Raw genomic sequence first — 13,749 nt, 5'->3', positions numbered from 1 at the left:
TGTGCATTGCCACCCAAGAATGCACTGCACAGCCCAGGGTCTTCTGCTCACGTACACTGCCACCCAAGGATGCACTGCACAGCCCAGGGTCACCTTAGGCTCATGTCTACTCTCTGTGCCGCTTTAGCAGAGGCTTTAAAATGGGAACATGGTTTGCCAGAGAGTTATTTAACTAACTAGAGATTGTTTCACAAAACACTGGCACCTGAGCCTTTGTGAATTCTCTCCGAGGATTGAGAGTAAGAGTAACAGCTCTTCCCCAAAACTGAACATGCAAATACATATACACATGTACATGAATACACATGCATACCCAAATAGTTATATACTCCATGTTACACTTGTAAGTACACAAACACAAGAGCATATACAGGCATACACATGCCCTCCATATACATGTGCTTGCCAGGATACACATATATACATGGACACACATACACACACAGGGCATACCCACACAACCATATATTCTGACATACATGCACACATGTTTGCATGCAGATGTGCACACAGAAAAATATACACACAAAAGCATGCCAAGAAGTATATACTTGAATACACATATGTAGGCATACATGTATAGACACAATAACAAACATGTTCACATACACATATACACATATTAGTCAATGCCATGCAGGAAGAGCTACAGTGGGGAAATGAGCTTCTTAGATAGTCCATCGTCTTGCTTGGCTGCAATGGGTGTACCCTGGAGAGGCACGGACCGAGGGGCTTCATCCGAGGGTTGCTTCTTGCTACTAATGTGCCTTCTCGTGGTTCTCATTGCTATATCCCTCATATATCTGGCCTGGTGTGCTTGTGCGTGGGGAGACGCCCACTGCCTACAGCCTGCAGTGATTACTTCCTGGGTGATAGCCCACTCTGTTGGGCAGGTTTCTTGCCTATCAACCTGAAGATGAACTCTCATGAGATAATGCTGTTTAGATGGAGTAATGATTTCATGGAATTCCTGATTTGATTTAAGTAGTTTCAGGGGGTTAGTTTGACTTAAATAATTTTGGGAATCTAGGGTAGTTTATAGAAAATTTAAAGTTAGAATCAAGAATAGAGTGTTCCCTTTTCTCATAGAATAGCAAGAGCTACATAGGTAAGAAACGAGAATTGTGAGCCCTGAGCGTTACAAGCATGTGATTATAGTAGCAAGAAAAATAGGGCTGGGACAAGTTAATGATCCAGGAAAACATCCATTCCAGGTTTGGCCTGAGTTCCTTGATCCTGTGATGTAGGAGTATGGCTGCAGGTTTTGGTGTGCACCGTGAAGAGGAAGCTCACGAGCAGAGAGTAGGTCATTCCCTTGAAACAGAGGAGAAGCTCACGAGCAGAGAGTAGGTCATTCCCTTGAAACAGAGGATCAGCCTGTTTAGATGACCAAGATTCAAAATCAAGACTTAAGATAGATGACTTGTTTCTTAGTAAATACAAGTTGTCATCAGCTAAGCATAGGGAAAAACTCGCTACCATAGACTTGGCTTGCTTAAACTTTGTTAATCTATAACATGAAAATTATTGCTTTGGGGTTACAATGAAGTTGTGGAAAGACAGATGAGGAATATAAACTTAGGTATAAGTTTCAAAGGAAGAATATGTAATCAGTCCTGCTGTAATTCCCCTTTTGTGTGACGACTTTAACTTGTTTCTTGAAGAATGTTTTTATGGTGATTGTTTTTAGAGAATATGTAACTTGTGGCAATGAGGTCATTTTCCTCTTACATAGAAACTTTTCTTAGGGGTTATAAAAGGGTTAAGGGAAAAAAAGAACGTTATTGGAACCCACTGGTTGGAAGTTCTGCTCCATTCACCAAACCTGTGTATGTAAAGTATTTGGAGCCTGCTCACTGGTGTTTGCCTCATCCACCAAAAATGTGTGCATGTATGTGTATATGTGTAAAGTGGTTGGAGCTTTGCTCCATCTACCCAGTGTGTGAATGTGTGTGTATGTGTGTGTGTGTGTATGTGTGAAGTTGTTGGAGCTTGTTTGTTGGAGCCTGCTTGTTGGAGCTTGCCTTGCTTCATCCACTCTGTGTGTGTGTGTGTGTGTGTGTGCGTGTGCATGTGTGCATGTGGTTTTCCCTATTCTCTTTTCTCACGTCACTGGCTGCCATCAGCAGCAGCTGACTAGATTGGTTGCTATCTGAACTGACAGCCATCAGCTCTACCAGTTCTGGCCCCTGTCAGCTACAATTAGCACCACCCCAATAACCAATGCCATATGGCTCTGCTTGATGAAATCCTGTGGTGTCAAAGCTGGCCTTTGACAACATATATTGACATAGACACACACAAACACACACATACAACACATACATGAACACACAAACATATGCTGGTGTACCCACACATGCATATTTACACACATATACACACATGCAAACACACTCATGCACAACAATATGTGAACACAGGCACACAAGCCCATGCACACACATGTACACATGCACATGTATGCATACACATGAACTCACATGCAAACATATATACAGTTATATTGATGAGCACTCCTGTATACCTGTGTATGCACACCATAAACACATATTTATACACACGAGTATAAACACATGTACACACATACACACATGAGCACTAAACATAGAACCAGCCTTCCATGTTCTGAAGTATTGGAAACCGTTAGCCAAAGTAAGCCTTCCTCTTTTTAAAGCTCCTTACGTCAAGGCGAAGAAAGGCTGACTAGCATGATTTCTAATTTAACACTCTTTATTACTTATAACCTCTTACTATAAATTTAACTTAAAAACCCTTAAGAGAAGCTGTAACTACATAATAAAATGATCATAAATGATATTAAAAGATAGATAAACTAGGAACGTCTATATAACCCAGGCCAGTAAACACCCAGCAAGAGAGGAGTTTTGATGAGAATGGGAAGCTTGCAGTTTGTCAGGGAGGGGCAAGGTGGGAGGGCAGGCAAGAGTGGTCCCACAGCTGTGGTAGGATGCTTGGACCTTCACACAGAGGCAACACCGAAAGGCTCAAAGACCAGCACGCAGTCAGTGTTATGTCTACATCATAAAGTCTTGGCAAATAAAACTACAGAGTGTCCGGGAATATGAATTTCATACAACACTGAATAACTGTTTTTAAATATTCGGCTATGTTTTACCTGGTAAAGATAAGAATATAGAAATGTTTTATTAGAATAGGTGCATTCTGTGTAATGTACGAAGCTATGCTAACAAATGATTTTCTGTTCTGTGTTGAGAGAGTGTCCTATTCTGTCACCTAGACTGGATTCTTCCTGCCTCGGTCTTCTGAGCATGTGTGACTTCCCGTGTGTACCACCACACACAATAACATAGACCGACTGTTGACACAGATTAAAACTTACATGAGTTGTATTTTTGTATGGTAACTACTGGTTTGCTTTTTTTTTTCCTCTCTCTCACCATTTTTAAGGGTCTTTTGGCATAACCAAGGCTGTCCTTGAACTCCTGACCTTTGCATCCTGAGCACTGGGATTACGGATTCTTCTCATTTTTTCTGTAGTAATAAAATAATTAAATGAATCCCAGCAACCGAACGTTCCTCGCTACCGGCCCCAATGTTCTAGGTTTCCAAATGGAAGACATACATACAGCGTTTATATTTTGATATGCCTTAATCAGCACAATGGCTGGGCCGCTTCCTAACCTCCATGCAGTTAACCCACCACGCCCCGTCCCCTTCCCCCGAATAATCTTACATTCTGTCTTGGCTGCTCTGGTCCCAGAGGGCTGCCCAGCTGGGCTTCTCTCTCCTGGTTCCTTCACATGTCGGCCACGCCTCCCTGTCCTCCACTCTCCTCAGGCATCGCAGTTCTCTTTTCCTTCTTCTCCTTTCCCCAACAAGGCGGATCTCCTTTCTCAGTTCCTAGCCCTGGAATCCTAAATGTCCCGCCTTTGTCTGCCCTGTCCAGCCATTGGCTGTTGGCATCTTTGTATACCAATCAGAACCAACTGGAGGCGGGTCTCTCAGTGTCTTATCCGCAGTGCAGACATTCCTTTAAACAGGTTGGGGAGGGGGGCATAATTAAAATGAGAATGCAAGCAGCTACATTTTTCTTCTGGAAAAAAAATACTTAAAATTTATTTATTTATTTTGGGGGGCAACGGGAGACCAATGCCATGTTGTGCATGTGGGAATCTGAGGACAATTTGTCAGACTTAGCAGAGGGCATGTCATCCACTGAGCCTTCTCATTGGCACCTAGTTTTCCTTAATACATGCGCTAAAACGTGACACTTTCTTTTCAAAATAAAATCTGTAATTGGCATATACAGTATTGGGTTTCATTATGGCATATTTTTCTTTCCTCCTCTTTTTTTTTTTTTTTTTTTTTGTTTTTCGAGACAGGGTTTCTCTGTGTAGTCCTGGCTGTCCTAGAGCTCACTCTGTAGACCAGGCTGGCCTCGAACTCAGAAATCTGCCTGCCTCTGCCTCCCGAGTGCTGGGATTAAAGGCGTGTGCCATCACTGCCCGGCAATTATGGCATTTTTCAAACACATTTTTTTGTTGTTGTTGCTGTTGATTCTCCACTCCCCTCTTCCCCATCCCCTGACCTCTTGTACCCTCTCCCGGCATGACTTTTTTTCTGCTTTTGACCAGGTGGGGTTTGTTGTTTTGTTTGTTGTTTTGTTTTTGTTTTTAGTATGCATTAATTGTAAAAAGTAACAGGTTTCATTATAATATTTTGTCATCACAGGACATGTGGCAGTTCGAAAATATATCTCATGGCCGCCTCTGTGTTTCCTGGCACCTGAAGGTGGCAATCTGATCAGATAAGTTCATAGGAGCTGCGCAGCAAACTCAGTGCACAACTGAGCTCAATGCCCAGCAAGCTCAATGCCCAGCAAGCTCAATCCGAGGCAAGCTCAATCCGAGGCAAGCTCAATCCGAGGCAAGCTCAATGCCCAGCAAGCTCAATCCGAGGCAAGCTCAAAATGCAGAAAACCCAAACTTAATGTTGTGCTATACAAGCCATGCATCTACTAAGACACTTTAAATACACATACATAGAATTTGAGAGAGAGAGAGAGAGAGAGAGAGAGAGAGAGAGAGAGAGAGAAATTTTGAAAGTACGCCAAACTCAATATAGTTCTCATTTTTCATCATTAAACAGATTCAAATCCACATGGGGTCCAACTCTCACCAGCCATAGTACTTTCTATATTTCTCTGTATTTCTAGAGGTAGCATGCACTTCTTCCACGATGCTGTGAATGGGGTCTCTTTTCCTTGTATTTTTGAAGAGACTATGTGATGTGGCTATTATTTTTACATGCTTTTAGGGGATTTATCTTGCACTCTGCTAGTCCACTGTGGCATTGCTAGAAATAACTCAGATATTTTGTCGAAGTGTCTGTAAATCCCATGCTTTCCTCTGTGTTTTCAAATAGCAATAACACTTTTTTTTTTCCTGCTTCTAACAATTAACTATGGGACCTGGTGAGATGAAGATCTTACCTTCAGTGGGTTAAGATGTCTGCTGTCAAACCTGCCTGGGAATAGTGGAAGGAGAAAAAAGATTCTTACGGGTGCAGGTCGTCTGCCCTCTGACCTCTACACATGCCCTGCGACATCCCCACACACATACACATGCACATATGCACACAGTAAATCAATAAACAGATAAATGTGGTTGAACGACAACATGACTCCAGGGGCCACAGAGATGGCTCGGTGGCTGCTCTTCCAGAGGACCTGGGTTTGATTCCCAATATCCACTTGATTGCTCACTGTTGTCTGTGACTCTAGTTTCAAGGGATCTGACACCCTCTTCTGGCCTCCAAAGGTATTAGGTAAGTGGTATAGATCGTGCAGGCAAATGCTCATACTTGTAAAACAAAAATACATTTAAAGAACTCTCTAAAACCAAACACCTATGATACCTACACCTACTTAACGTAGAAGAGAAATCCATGCGCAGATGATCACCCGGCGAGGGAGCGGCCATGGTCATGAAGGTGGGGTTCTCAGGTGAGGCTCATCACGGTATCCGGATGTGCTGACCACTGCATTTCCCCCAAAATTGGGAGACTCATAGCTTGCATTTTCCCCTGACATACAAAAGGAGAAAAAAGTTGTTCCTATCAGTGTGAGATTTTTACAGGCACTCAAAACTGTTATTATAAATGACTTAATGCTAGAGTTCAAAATACATGCCTAATCTTATCATCGTGTTTACACATAAATAGTACAGAATTGCAGAAACGGGATCCTGATTGTGTATTGCGTCCACACCTACCTCCCATTAAAGAAAGGGTCTTTTATTCCTTTTCCCCTTCCTTCCTTCCTCCCTTCCTCCCTATTTCCTCCCCCTTCTTTCCTCTCTCCCTCCCTCCTCCCTCCTTTCTTCCTTCCTTTCTCCGAGACAGGGTATCACTATATATGGCTGACCTGGAATTTGAACCCATGGAAAAGTCCTGCCTCTGTCTCCCAAATGCTGGGGACAGTGTGATGCATTGCTACACTCAGCACTAAAATGATCATGTTTATTCTTATCCCAGGACCCTATCTTTGTACAGAGCTAAAGATCAAAACACCCCTAACAGATGAAATCAAGGTTCTAAGCGACTCATCCACCCATCACTGGATTCCAAAGAAGTATAAATATAATTTTTCTTACTTATTTTTAAAAGTGTAATTCATTTTGAGTTTCAATACAACAGCTTTCAGATTTTTATCAAAAACTAACATCACCATCATCATCTGATTCTTGATCATGAATAGTCCTAACAGAGTGTGCCATACTGTTCCAAATACCGGGCTCAGTCCAAGCCCGTATCCAATGCTGTGAACCAATGAAGAGTTAGAGTCTATGAATATGAGTTTACAAGGTAGCACCTTTCGGTGTTTAGGTTCACAGTTATTTTAATGTGTGCTGATTCATAAGCTGTAAAATGCAACACAAGTCAAAATATTTATTTGAGATGCAGACGTTACACTAGGTGGCGCTATTTGGCAATGTGATACCTGTGTTGATTCCCGATAAGATTTTTTTTTGTTGTTTGGGTATTCTATGAGGAGGGTATTCTCTCTCCTTAGCCCTACTGATTTGAAACTCTCTGTGTCGAACAGCCAGCTCTCAAAGTTGAGTCATTTCTCTCTTTGTGTCGAGCTTTGGAATTACCGGTGTGAGCCACCATGTTCTGCTAGATAATGGTTCTCTTATACTTTGCCACACTCCACCGTTTATTCCGAAGGTACACAAAGCAGTTCAGTTATTTGTGATTTTAAAGTAATAAGCTCTTAACTTAAAAATAGGGGTTGACAGCAGACTACAAGTGGAAAACCCACCTGTAACGCTACATTGCAATATCTTTTGAGCTTCATTTCTCTACCGTGCAGGAACAGATGCAGGAGCCTCACAGAGAGACAAGCCGGGGTCCCGCCCAACCTTCCACTCCCGTGATGCTCATCGAAATGGGACTCAATCTCACTGAGCTGTAGGTATTTGTGGTTTTCTCAGTTTTGACTCTTCTTCCTATTCCAGATACTATTCTTTTCATATTATTGTTTTATTTAGCACGCGCGTGTATACACACAGACACACACACGCATATAATTGTAGTTTGTTTGTATTTATCTACCCTCCTTTTCTATCCCCTCCTGCCCTCCCTCACTGGCCGGCCCTCCCCCAGAACAGTTACCCTTCCTCTTTTATGTCATAGCTATAGATACAGATGTAGACTCAACATAAAAGAAAAAATTGCAACAGTTTGTTTTTCCCCATAATCCTCTCTTACCACCTTTTCCTCCATTCACTTTGGCCTCTCTTCTATAGTCAACACCTCCAAGCACACACACAGATTCTTCTTATGTGGAAAGTTGAGACGTCTGCCTTTCTAAGTCTGGCTTATTTCTCTTAACATGATGGTCTTCAGTTCTATCCATTTTTCTGGAAAAAAAAATCACACACTTCACCTGCCACCACAGCTGAATAAACACTCCACTGTATATAAATGACAGTTATTTATTTATTTATTTATTATTTCTGCCCACTGTTTATTTATTTATTTATTTATTATTTCTGCCCACTGTTTATTTATTTATTATTTATTATTTTTGCCCACCATCTGTTGATAGGCACCTAGGCTGGTTCCTTTCTTAGCTGTTGTGAATAATTCAGCAATAAACACTGATGCACAAGTACCTCCATTTCCTGCCAACTACGCTCCTTCCAGGGTCATTGTAGAGGGTCATTGTGTGATTCTACTTTCAGTTTGTTGAGAAACACCCACACCTTTGAGAAACCGTGCTGTACCAGTCAGTCAGTATTCCCTTCAGCATGAATAAAGGCTGCTCTCTCCCCACATCCTTGCCACAGTTTGTTGGTATTTGCTTTTCTGCTGACCGAGGTGAGATGAAATCTCAAGACAGTTTTAATTTGCATTTTCTTGACAATTAAAAATGAACATTCCTCCTCCACTTCTCTTTCTCCTCCTTTTTAAGAGAGGGTTTCCCTGTGCTGTCCTGGAACTAACTCTGTAAACCAGGCTGGCCTTGAACCCAGAGATCTGCCCGATTCTGCCTCCTGAGTGCTGGGGTTAAAGGTGTGCACCACCACGCCTGATTGAACATCTCCATGTATTTATTGGACAATCTGACTGCTCCATATTCCAGAACTGACCCTTGCTGCTGTCTCCAGCAATGTGCAGGATGCCAGATTCAATCTCCCTGTCTCCATCTCCTGCCCCTCTCTGTAACAGCATCGTCCTGAACCCTGTACCAATGAGCACTGACAGCTAATTGTGCACACCTCTTTCCAAGTCCAGGTTCAGTAGGCTCAGTAGCCTGGAGTCAGGTGAGGGGAGGGTGTTTATGCCACAGAAATCAGCTGATGCTTCAAACAGGAGTCTTTCTTCCTGAGAGCCACTTGTTAACTGTTTACCTGCACTTTGAGAGATGGTGGTTGCCATCCTGTCTTCACAGCTTCTCTCCCATCCCAGTTTCTCTGTCTCAGACTTTGCTTTTTATTAGCATTCTCCTGGAGTCAGTTCTGTGTCTCTCTCTTCCCTTTCAAACCTTAGCTAGCTTCAAGAACGGTCTTACTAATTCCCACGTATTTAAATGCAAACATTATCAGGAGCACCACATTCAGATAGGTGTTTCTTTCTCCATACACTCTCTTGTGACCCCTCCCTTTATTCAGACTCCTTCATCACTCAGCTGCAGACCTCTAATATCAAACCATAAATATGAATTTGTGTCTCATGGACGGACAGACAGACGGGACAAACGCATGGCCAGAGCAGAGTCCCAGACTTGGCTGCACAATGTTTTCTCTTTCCTCTTTTCCATCCCACTGTTCTCCGGTCCAGCAAGAGAACACCATACACTCTTCTGGTTGAAGCCAGAACCCAGAGAGTCAGCTGACCTTAACTGTCATCAAATCAACAAACCCTGCCCCAACTCTACCTCCCAACTGTCTTTGACTGTGTGTGTGTGAGAGAGAGAGAGACAGACAGAGACAGAGAGGCAGAGAAGGCGAGAAAGAAAGAGAGAGGGAGAGAAAGACAAAAAGACAGAGAGAGGGAGAGAGAGCGACACAGAGAGGGAGAGCGAGCAAGGCCTCCAGACAGTTATGTGCTTCCAGGTAAATCTTCAGGGTGTACCCGTTCTGTTCTCCTGATCTTCCTTACGGGATTAGGACAGAACTTTCTGGAACTGCCTGCTCTTTAACCTTGCATCCTGTCTCGTCCAGTGTTATCTTATATGGGTAGGGGGTTGCCCCGGGTGTCATTTCATTACGCAGCTCACTAGAATCCCTGACCCACTCTGGTTTTCTCAGGGAACTTTGACTTTCTTGGCTGCCCATTTTTCCCCAGGGATCCCGAGGTGTGTTGTCAAGGGGCCAGCCTGAGTTTGTTTTTCAACTTATACCTGTTCCTAAAGAGGGGGTGGTGCAGAGTGAAGTCTGTCACTCTGTAGATTTCTAGGAACTGCTCAAGCAATTCTGTCAGTCTGTGACTGTGAAAGGATAAGAGTCCCACCTTCGCTAGAGGGCGCTCATGAGCCACTGTGAAAAGAATAAATCCTCTCTCTCTCTCTCTCTCTCTCTCTCTCTCTCTCTCTCTCTCTCTCTCTCTCTCTCCTCTCTCCTTTCTCCCTCTTTCCCTCTCTCCCTCTCTCCCTTCCTCCTGCCATCCCCCCCCCGCCCCCATCTCTCTACCGGGCTGGTTGGGATTACAAGTGTGAGCCACAAACCCGTCCATTCAAGAGTAATTATTGCAGGAATTCCATTATCAGTGGACTTTGAAAAACTTCAATGACTAGCAAATGAAAACTGAGGCGGCCTGAAATAAATACTGTTGACTGCACCACCGACTGAGGCAGCATCTGAGACTCAGAAAAATCTTCAGGATAAACTGGTAAATGGAAATGTGCTCTGTATTGTGTGTGTCCTACCATCATGCATGGGTGTGTGTAAAGGAGAGAGGTTGTGCAGAAGGATAGCTAACAGATCTTAAGCATCCCTCAAAGGTCGGTCCCCAGCTTTAGGTAAATGACGGTGCACTCAAAGGGACTGTGAAATTCTGGTCCATGGGACAAGTGAACACCAGACGGAAGAACTGGTAAGGTTGAGTGAGCTCAAATCCTGTGAATCTCAGAATTGAGACCAATAGGAGTGGGGCCACTCCCTGCCTAACTCTACCAGCTCTGGAACACGTAACCACCACCACACCCCACTGAGAAGACCATGGCAATCAGTCATGTAGCATAAAAACCTAAAGTTCTCTTTGCTGATGAGGCATCTAAATCGAGCCCTGATCATTCAGCCAATGAGCTTCCCTGGGCAGTCCTTCCCGAAAAAGGTATTTACTCCCTGGTTAGGGCTGAGAAAGGTGGGTGAATTCACATCCGCCATCAGATGAAGCAGTTCGAATACGCATGGAATGTCGCTTCCTCAAGGATCGCTGGGGAGGAGGCCTTGGTAATAAGGAACTGCATCTAAATCTCCCAGAGAAAGCCTTCTCTCTTCCAGCAGCTCTGTACTCTCAGCACTCATTCGGAATCAAACTGGGTTCTGCCCCAGGCTCTGCCTTCCCCTTCCTGCCTGGCGCATGGTCCAGAGGGAGGGGGAGAAGGAGCACCCACTGAATCGGATTTGTGTTGTTCATATACTCACTGGAACGTGGTCAAATTCCCAGTGACCAGCCCCTTAGAGATAACTAAGTTTCCCCCGGAGTTCATCGGAAGCCTTTGACTGCGAAGAGCTATGCTTCAGCATCTTTATCACAGTTTTAAGGACTAGCTTCCATAGTTTAAGGTCTGGACTGTTTCTTTTGGGGAAGGGGAGGTTGGCACAAAAATCTTCAAAACCTCTCATTCTCAGTTTCGGATCTGCACTCACCGACACTACTGTAACAGAATCTTCCCTGTCCACAGTAGCTTGTGGCACCGGGAATGATGGACAGCAACATGGTCTCTGGCTGGCATCGTCAATCAGACGCCGAGGCGGATTCAGAGGCTCCAAGGACTACGAACACCAACATGGCCTCCAGCGGCAGCACTGATCATGGAAGTCTTTCAAGGGGACAGCTTAGAAAATGAATCTGTCTTCATCTCGGATAGCTTATTGCTCAGAGTCAGGGTGATTGTGGGATCGGTCAGCGTGTGTGTGGAACAGAAGTGGGCGTGCGGGGACACCTAGAAGAGCTGCGGCTCCATTCTGTGGGTTAGGCCTGCGGGCTGAGTGGCAGCGGTACTGTCCTAGCAGGCGGGGACCGGGTGAAGTGGATCTGATAGTGGCCCGAGCCTCCAGGGGCGGAGGAGAACCTTCTCTACTGGGCAATGACATGCTCCTTTGGGCCCTCTGACGCAGCCGTGCTCCATATCCATCGCTGCCCAGTCTCGCTTCTCTCTGTGGCACTACTCTGTTCTGCGGTATAGAAAAAAAAATGCTTGGGGGTGGCGCACGCCATTTAACTTTTCATAATTTCCATCTCTTTGCTGAAATTCCCTCTGACTATACCCATTGTCAGCTTTCTCCACCAGATCCTTTAATGTATTGTTACACTTTTTAAAATTCTTCTTTGCTAATTTGAATACTCAGATCATATGCAAATCTGCTTCTGTTGCTTCTGTCTAGTGTAATTTATCTTTTCCTTTTGAAGTGTTTTTTTTTTTTTTTTCTTCTGCTAGTGTTCTTACAGTACAGGCCAGCAGGGAATGTGATGTCACATACAATCTGGGAGACAGGGCTGCCTCATACAGGCCAGCAGGGACCACAGTGCCTCGTACAGTCTGGGGAATGCAATGTCTCAGCTTTTGTTCACTGAAAAAAAAGTATTTTGATGTTTCATATGTATGTGTGTGCGCTCCCGTGTGCATGTGTGTGTGCATGTGTGTTCATGTTATGTGTACGTTTGAGTAGAAGAGGACATGCAGGACCCTGCTCATCACTCCCCACCCGAATTCCATTGAGGAACTCTCTCCCTGAAGCTGGAGCTCTGATTTTCCAGCAAGGCTTACATCCAGCAAGCTCCAGTGACTTCCTATCTCCATCTCACTGAGCAATATGGTCACAGGCATGGTCAGGGTCACACCCAGCTTGTTCTGTGGGACCTGGAATCTAAACTCTGGTCTGTATAGTCGCCAAAGCAAGCACCCTTTCTTGCTAAACCATGACTCCAACCTAAAAAGGTTTTCAGTGGCTCAGTCAGTAATGTTCCTGGAGCACACAGACAGGAGGATTTGAGTTAAGATCCCCAGTTCTCATATAAAGCTGGGCATAGCTATTGTATCTGACCTCAGGCCTGGGTCAGGGCTCACAACAGGTGGCTCCCTGGAGCTCCTTGTCCAGCCAGCCTAGCCAAATAGATGAATTCTGGGTTGACAAATAGACCTTGTGTCTAACAATAGAGTTAGCACACTGTTAAGTAAGACTCCTGGCCTTTAGACTCATGCATACATACACTCACATTCACACACAAGCAAGTGACTCCTGGACATACACAGGCAAATACACACATACACACACACACACACACACACACACACACACACACACACACGCACACTGAAATCAAGGGCCTTTACCTGCTGAGTCATTTCTCTAGATTCCCTTTGTTACTTATAAGTGTTACACTGTTTCCCTTTCGGATGTTATTGATTACTTCATATTCATTGGGGTTTTGTTTTGTTTGTTTTGTTTCTATGTAAGAATGTGACTTGTTACTTGCTCAATTTGGTGAAATTTTTTAAATTCTATGTTTTCACATCTAAAACTTTAGTTTGGCTCATTTGTTTGTTGTTTAATCTGTAACGTAGGTTATAATTAGATACTGAATGTTTTCAGGACTCCTGGAAGCCTAAAGAGGTAAGTAGATCATGACTGTGCTAATTCATCAATGAATCCACTGACCAGTTCACAGTTCAGGGTTTACTAGGGCTTAACTGTGTGTCTGAGGGTGGGGAAGGGGGCAGCTAGGGAGTGACTTGAAAGGTCTGCTCTGGCTACGACCTTTTTCCTCTTGTGTTTGCCTTTTCTCAGTGGAGCCAGTTAACCATGGACTGTAAACTCTGAAACAGTGTGTCAAAATGAACTTTTCATCTTCTGAGTTGCTTTCTCAGGCTATGCGGCCAGTTTTCTGTTACCATGACACAAGCTAAGAACATTTGGGAAGAGGGTGTCTCAAGTGGGAAGACCCAGCCCATCCCTGGACTGTTGGCCCTGGGTTCTATAAGAAAGCAGGCTGAGCAAGCCATGAGGAGCAAGCCAGTAAGCAGCATCC

The 13,749-nt window shown here is 44.1% G+C and overlaps 1 long non-coding RNA gene across 1 annotated transcript; it reads right to left on the bottom strand.

Moving 5' to 3' along the window:
* Window positions 1–5,081: 5,081 nt before the first annotated feature.
* LOC110316312 lies at window positions 5,082–11,870 on the bottom strand. Its single transcript, XR_002380263.1, has 3 exons — window positions 11,367–11,870; window positions 7,762–7,910; window positions 5,082–6,069 (listed from the first exon to the last, which is right to left on the bottom strand). It is a non-coding gene; the product is annotated as an uncharacterized LOC110316312 (long non-coding RNA).
* Window positions 11,871–13,749: the final 1,879 nt, after the last annotated feature.

The sequence above is a fragment of the Mus pahari genome, chromosome 1, assembly GCF_900095145.1.
Source record: "Mus pahari chromosome 1, PAHARI_EIJ_v1.1, whole genome shotgun sequence".
Classification (NCBI taxonomy): Eukaryota; Metazoa; Chordata; class Mammalia; order Rodentia; family Muridae; genus Mus; species Mus pahari.
Note: the sequence above shows the minus strand (reverse complement) of the source record. Positions and strands in the feature narration are given on the sequence as shown.